Source organism: Aplysia californica, unplaced genomic scaffold (genome assembly GCF_000002075.1).
Source record: "Aplysia californica isolate F4 #8 unplaced genomic scaffold, AplCal3.0 scaffold00015, whole genome shotgun sequence".
Lineage (NCBI taxonomy): Eukaryota > Metazoa > Mollusca > Gastropoda > Aplysiida > Aplysiidae > Aplysia > Aplysia californica.
The window spans coordinates 2507434-2515011 of NW_004797285.1; the positions used below are offsets into that span (position 1 = coordinate 2507434).

At 42.7% G+C, this 7578-nt stretch overlaps 1 protein-coding gene across 1 annotated transcript in view; it reads left to right on the top strand.

The window, feature by feature from the left end:
• The window catches only part of LOC101848014 (trithorax group protein osa), a 71842-nt gene continuing 64264 nt past the window's right edge, over positions 1 to 7578 (top strand). Inside the window, exon 1 of the mRNA XM_005090320.3 lies at positions 1 to 119. The gene's annotated coding sequence lies outside the window, so the exon portion shown is untranslated. The remainder of the gene's footprint in view (positions 120 to 7578) is intronic.

A 7578-nucleotide genomic window follows, 5' to 3' on the forward strand; every position in this document is an offset into this window, starting at 1 on the left:
GAGGAAGCGAGAGCGAAAGCAGTCGGGGGGAGAGGAGTGTTGTTGTGTGTACTTTTCTACTGTCAGCCTATGGAGTTGCTCTGCCAGAATTGTCTGTTTTCTGGGATCTGCCATATAACGTGAGTCTTTCACTTTCTTTCAATTTTATTTCACCACTTCAAGGATTTATTCATTTTTCATATAAATTCTGATGATTTCAAGAAGTTTCGTTGACTTTAGTTTTAGTGCAATCATTAGTCAGTGATCATGATCAGTGTGTGTCATTTGATTTTGATGTTCAAGACTAGAGTCTAGATTCTAGATATATCAAGAACTAGATCTAGATCTAGATCTAGATCTAGATCTAGATCTAAACAAAATATAAACCAACAACAGCAACAATAACAAAAACAACAGCAATGCGGCTACTTTCGATTAGGAACTCAGGTGGGAATGGTTTGTTTTCTTCATCTTGATCAGTGCCTTAAACGGCCACCTGTCTTACTTTATATATATAAATACGGCCACTTTTCTCCTTGACAATCAATGGGTGGCCTTCTTACTCAGGTTTGACCGTATCTCCAGATCTAGATTCTAGAAGCCTATTAAGTTTTATAATTATATTGGGTGATCCATATTAACGTCCCTATACCCTGTCCTGTCCCTCTCTATCTATAAGTCATTCGTAGTCTAGTCCCTGGTGTACCACATCCTAACAAGAATCTAGGCCTAAGCCTACCCGAGTTGCTCAAACTCAGCCTTCTTTAAGTAAAGCTGGGAAGATTGAAGAATACCGGACCACTCGTACATTATTGCGCGAGAAAGTGGGGTAGGTGGGGCGGGTGGTTGGGGTGATGGAGGGGGGAGGGGGGGTTCAGGGGGATCTCCCCCCTGACAAAATTTTAATGAATAGATCTATTGGTCCGAGATTCTCCATTGAGAGATATTAAAAACGGGAAAATTATGAATTCCTAAGGTTGAGACATAGGCAAAGTCAGTCCGCTGGTCCGGTATTCTTCAATCTTACCGTAAAGCTCTTCCTTAATCTCCATTCCAGGCATCGTTGGTAATTTCATGTCATTACTCATAGATCTAGTACTTTTAGATATCTATGTGCTTCACAATCTACAGATAGGGCCTACCATTGCCCCAGCAGACTTGAGACTTCAGAGCATTCTTTTAAACAATCTCAACTTCCTGGGAAGCATACACATGTACAGTGCAAGTGGCTATCTATAATAATTTGGTGCTAAAACACAAACATAGGCTACTGAAAAGATCTTTCGCTGTCTATGGCCGGGTGCCCATTCCCACGTGGATAAAGTGAGGAAAATTTGTGTATAGAGTGCTTTTCCCAAGGACACAACGTCTGGCCTGCAGCCTTGAACCCTTGAAGTTGCAACCTCACGAATCTTACTAGTACTAGTCCAGTAGCCTAACCACAAGTCAACCTACTTCATGATTTTACTTTTTCAGGGTTTAAATCTAACTTGGTAAATGCTGTTGTGTAAGATGTAGAGAAGAAACTAAAAGATGGTCACCCATTGTTGAGGAGAAAAGCTACTCATATTGGACCAGTGGCCATCTTTCACTGTGTCATTATTTATTATAATGTAAAGAATACACGCAAGGGAGGAAATAAAAGTGGCAGTTTGTACTGGAGGTGATTGTCAGGATAAACTACTACAGCCGTTAAAGCAGGTTTGTCTGTTGGGACAGACTTTAAGGTTTAATAAAATTGGCTTTGACACACATTCAAACTTGCAGGATATTTAATGGAATTATTATTAAATCTCCGATGTGGAATGTTAATATGATGACATAAAATTGATAACCAGGTATGTTCTTGGAGAGTTTCGAATTTTAGCAGGGCTCCCCATTACGCACAGATGTGCATATTACGCAGTAAACCTGCAGATTAATCCCTTTAAGTAAGTTTTGTTTGTGCGTGAGAGTTTTTCTTTAAAATTTCGTTTCTTGGGTTTGTGCATGATACACTTTAAAATGTAGGTGGTGTGCATCTGGCAAGCATAATTTTCCCCCTTCTCTATGCAAAGCTGAGTCAATGATTTGACAACACACCCACACATATAAACGGCTATAGATCACCTTTTGTCTGTGTCAGAAGCAGTCGACCTACTTCTGCGCGGTTTCTGGCGACAGTGGCTTGCTTTAGTATAGAAGCTCCGCCCACATCCTTGTCTCTCGTTTTCGTACCTTGAGTTTACCCCAGCTGTAAGATTACCCCTATCCTTCTTCAACTGTAGTAATCGTGAATTGTCCGCCATTTTTACAAAAACGAACAGTATAAAAAATAATTCGAATTTAACGGAAAGAGTTGTAATACTAACCCTAACCCTAACCCTAACCCTAACCTTGCCTCTAATTTAGTCTTAATAAATAGATTACCACCACCCCCCTCCCCCCCTCTAAGTCGACACAACTATGATTCTAGTCAATATTGCTCATTTACTTTTTGTTAATGTTACAATGAAACCTTGCAGTTTATTAAAAACCGTTAGCATTCAATCATAGTCATGGTCACTCTGCTGTGTGTGTCTATGAATATATGCGTGTGAGTTAAATGTTTACTTGATGCAAACATTTTAAAAATAAAATTAGTAGATAATTGTCTTTTGGGGACTAGTTTGTCAGACATGAACAGGAAAAACTAACTACTCTTATAAATTTCTAAAACAAGTGCTTAAATACCCCTAAGATAGAAAACCAAAGGGTGAAGGAATCTTATAAGTTGGCCTGAACAGGGGAGCCCTGTTTTGGTTCCTGAAATTCACTCTTACTTTCTGCTTTGGTTTTATATGCTCCTCTGTTGCAGTCTTTTGTAAGTTATTTTTTTAAACGTTTGGAAGGCACAGCAGGTCCTGTTGATCTTAAAGCCGTATTGTATCGTCTGCTGATGGTTTTCTTCTCTTCTTGCTTGTACTCTTCACCTTTTCATTTCTAATTACTCACACTTCTCTTGTAATGTAACCTACTCGGACAATGGCCTTTTCATCGCTTTTGAAAAAAAAATGTTCTTGGTGATGACTTAGGTTTTTGTCTCTCTTTCAGCTGTTCTTTGTGTTTCTGTCCTGTTGTAAATTGTTATATTTTGCATATAATATATAAAACAGTGGACTGAAGATGTATCTAGTGAAAGAATCTCTTAGGGGGACTGTTTGAACTATGTCTTAATTCAGAGGAATATTTTTGTACAATCTCTGTGCTTTGGTGCCGGAGAATGAGAAGATGAATGAACATTTCTAAAAAAGCAAGCAAGGTGGAAAAGGTCACTTTTATGACAATAGGATCCACTCAGTACCAAATTGTTATCAGAAGGCATAAAAACTTTCTTTGGCTTTGCATCCGTTGTCATTCAGTGGCCAGTGTTTTTGATACAATTGTGGCTACGTTATTAAAAGGACTAGTGGCACAAGACTATTTTAAACCACAAGCCAAGATATATTTGGTACAAGAGGCAAAAGAGATGATGTTGTCTCCCGTAATGGAAAGTGTACCAGTATGATAATACACGCAAGCTCAAGCTGAAACTTTAATCCTCTAACTACTTAGTAGACTAGACATTTTGCGCCTGTAGTACTGTACATGCGTTCGTCTCTGAAGTGGAAAGTCCGGGTTTGAGCCTTGGTTCGGACACTGATTTATTTTGCCCCCTCCTGCCCATCCAGCAGTAATGGGTACCTGATTTCGAGTTGGGGAAGTAAAGGCGGCCTGGAAAGAAACTGGCCACCCTACCACAATATGCCGAAGGCCCAGGAAGAGTTGTCTCACTAACTAGGCAAACCCCAATGTCCGAATCGGATGCAGGAACAACTTTAGCACTGTACCACTGAGATATGAAATGGTTCATCCCCACTCATCACTGTTTTAGTGAGTGCATTGATTTTAATTCCCCTGGGAAATTTCTGTTTTTGAAGCTCACTCGACATGGTCTCATTTGATTGAATACATAACATTTTTCTCTGAAAGCAAAATTTAGGCTTGTGTCAGTGTAAGTACATGTGGGTAGTTGGGCGCTCCATTACAATTTGCTGTTGTATTCAATCTTACAAACTTATACATGATGTAGTTGATGTTATCTGTTTCCCCCCGAAATGTTGTCGTAATCTTCAATTGAGCAATGATGTTGAATGCTGCTCATTTGTTCTTCTTTTTGTCTTTTGAATAGGATACTTAGTTTTTGGTTTGTTTTTGTTTCTGTTTTTTTTTTTTAAGGGGAGGGGGTCTGCAGAAAAAGGCAAGCCCAATGCGTTATAACAATGGCATTTCTGGGGTCTGTTGGCCGTTACTGTAGCCGTCGCCTCCCCCCTATTGCTTAATCTTCCCCGTCTTGCTCAGATCCTAGGGGCCTGTCCAGCTTAAAATGATGTCATGACCTTTTCAACTGACCCATGCCTGCCGGGAGGGTGCTTTGTGCGGAATCCGTCATGAATGTAAAGTGCTCAGGGATACATAGCAGTCACACAGGGGGATCCCTGTTTTTCATCTTCTTTACGCTGAGCAAGCTTCTTACGGCGACAGTATTAGAGGATTAAGTGGGGGTGACCCGCATCGCCCTCTTCCTCTCTCTCTCTCTCTCTCTCTCTCTCTCTCTCTCTCTCTCTCTCTCTCTCTCTCTCTCTCTCTCTCTCTCTCTCTCTCTCTCCCCTCTCTCTCCCCTCTCTCTCCCACTTTCTCTCCCTCTCTCACTCCCTCTCCCCCCCCCTCTCTCTCTCTCTCTCTCCCCCTATCTTTCTCTCTGTATCTCTCGATTTCCGTTTTAGGAGAATTTTTTATCGAGTATCTCGGCCTTTTTGCTGGGATTGTGTACCTCTCTCAGTCCGGGTTTGCCATTACAGGCATAGACGAAACCAGCCTCCTAAATGATCCAAATTGTGTCGATGGCGGCTTAAACACCTATTTAAAAAAAATAATTTTACAGCCAGTGTGGCGCCTTGCTTTTGGATCGATCAGTACACAAATGGACGATAGTCTTGTAGGAGTCTGGTCGTATTTTGGCACACCTTGGCCTCACTATCTGCACAGGAGCCTTTCAGAAGAAACGAAGAGGAAAGCACCAGAGCTGCACACTTGGGAACTTAAAAAAAAAAAGTACCAAAGCCGTGCACTATCACAGCCCCACTCATTTTAAAGATATCCGTGTATACTATACCGTCCAACGGTTACATTTTCTTTCACAAAAAATTAGTCTGTGCTTATAATTAAGTGCTCACTACGAGAAGGCCTGCCGGCTAAATAATACGGGTAGTGTCGATTGTGACAGAAAGACTACAGCATTTAATTTGCAACAACGGGTTCGTTCATTCTGAACCTTGTTACACCTGAACGCCCCACGGCTCACTGGACATCACAGCAGAAACTTTCATCCCGCATTGCCGTCTGTCTCGCATCTATCTGAACGTCTGCTGAAAGTGCTAAGAAGTCCACGTAGCCTCGATCCCATAAGGCTCACGCTTGGATAGGTCCGTGTACGTTTACACTCGGCGTGACACGATCTTCGCTGAAAAAAAAAAATAGGTGGTAAATATTTGTGTCTCATCTTACTTAGAGACTCGACACGCTGTCACGACACTGCACGTATGTGGGAAGATGTCAACATAAACATCTGTTTTTATGTAGTTTTGTGCTGTATGTTTTCAGTTTCAATTGATGTTGCGAATATGTGTTTTACCATCACATAGATGGTATACATATTTTTCAGTATGGAAAAAGGATTTGCAATGACTTTCGTGAGGCAGAATGTTTAGGCTGTCTGCGTCTAAAGGTGGTATGCTTAGGGATTTTGGTGATGGGTTGGGGGTAACGAGTAATAATATCACATGTGCTTTGAACTGCCGTTTGAGAGACTTTTTTTTTTTGGGGGGGGGGGGGTATATAGAAGCTCATCTACACAATGACGGTCATGTGGTGTTGGAAAAAGTAAGATGGACTAAAACAAAAGGGTAAAGAAGTTGAAATTACCTACGGTGCCTTCCTACCACCCTCTGTGACTGTGCTTGTCCTTGAGATTGCTACCTTTGTTTTCTGGGCGTTCCAGTTTTTGCTCCCAGTCGTTTTGTCACGGCTTTTCTCACAGACCTGGGCGGCGTACTTTCACAGGAAACAAACGACAACGGTAACTCTAATAACCACGACAACGCGTGCAACAGTTACAAAAGCAATCCTTGTATCCACACTCGCAGACACACACACATGCGCGCACGTGCACACACACACACACACACACACACACACACACACACACACACACACACACACACACACACACACACACACACGCACGCACACACACGCACACAAACACACACACACACACACACACACACACACACACACGCGCACATGTACACTAATACACTCACGAATAACAGGATGTTCAACCAACTCCCCCCAAAAAGGGGGGACACAATCTTCATCCGTGTGGCTATCAGGCGTGTCCAGCCCGTGCCTACCTAGTGTTACGGTCATTTCGTGCTCTTTTGTTCACTTCCCGGAGTCGCCAGTCGCCCGTGTGGTAGGCGCTAAGATTTGAATCAGTGCCCGGGGCCAGTACTTACGCGGGCCAATTATTGCGCGGAATTTTATGATGGGCCAAGTAGGGACTGTAGTGTTGTCGTTCTTCTTTCCTCAAAAGCTGTGGTCGATTGGGTTAAACACAAAGTAGGCCTTTGTTGTTGTACAAGTTGTCGATGCTCACACTGTTTCTGTCTGTGTGTGCGCGGGCTGGATAGCGTTACTGGTAGGTTCTACCCCCCCCCCCCCCTTTCCCTCTTTTTTTGGGTCTGTTTGTCTCACTGTTTCTCTGTATTAAGTGGTTGTTATTGTGTCGCTACTGGTTGGTCTTATTTTTTTTATCTCCCCATGTTTCTGTCCAGCCGTTTTGCTTTTTCCCAGTACTATATGACCGTTATTATTGTGCTTTTTTTTCTCCAAATTGTCATTGTGTCTCCCCCTCCCCCCTTCTTTCTCTCACGCATCTCCCCTCTGCCCCTACTCCCTTTCTTTCGTCCTCTCTTCTTGTGTGTCTTCCCCACTCTTTCCCCTCTTTCTCCGTCATCTCTCTCATGCAGATGCGAACGCGGCAGAACTTTAACCTAACTAAAACTACCCCCCCTCCCCCGGTCACGTCCCCTCTTTTCTACCCACCCTTCTCTCTCTCTCGCGCGCGCTGTCTGTGTTACTGACTGATTTTACTTACGTTGTCGCTTCCCTAGTGAAAAGCTGGATGTTTTGCGCTGACATTTGGAGTCCAAATGATTTTCCTCACACTTCCTGAAATTGTTTCCTGTCGACCCACTGTCTTGGCGGTGGACTGTGTGCGAGTTTTTTTTTCGAATTTACCTATGTTGTGTGTTATAAATTTAAAGTGTTTGCCTTTTTTAACTTATAAAAAAGTAACGAACTGTGCTGGTGTCTGAAGGGCGCAATCTTCCCAGTGGGTCAGGGGGTAATATTTAAGAGTCATTGAGCGGGCATAGGAGGGCGTCACTGGCAGGTGCCACTTCTTCACTTTCCCTATGTTGTGTCTGTCTGTCTGTCTGTCTGTCTGTCTGTCTGTCTGTCTGTCTGTCTGTCTGT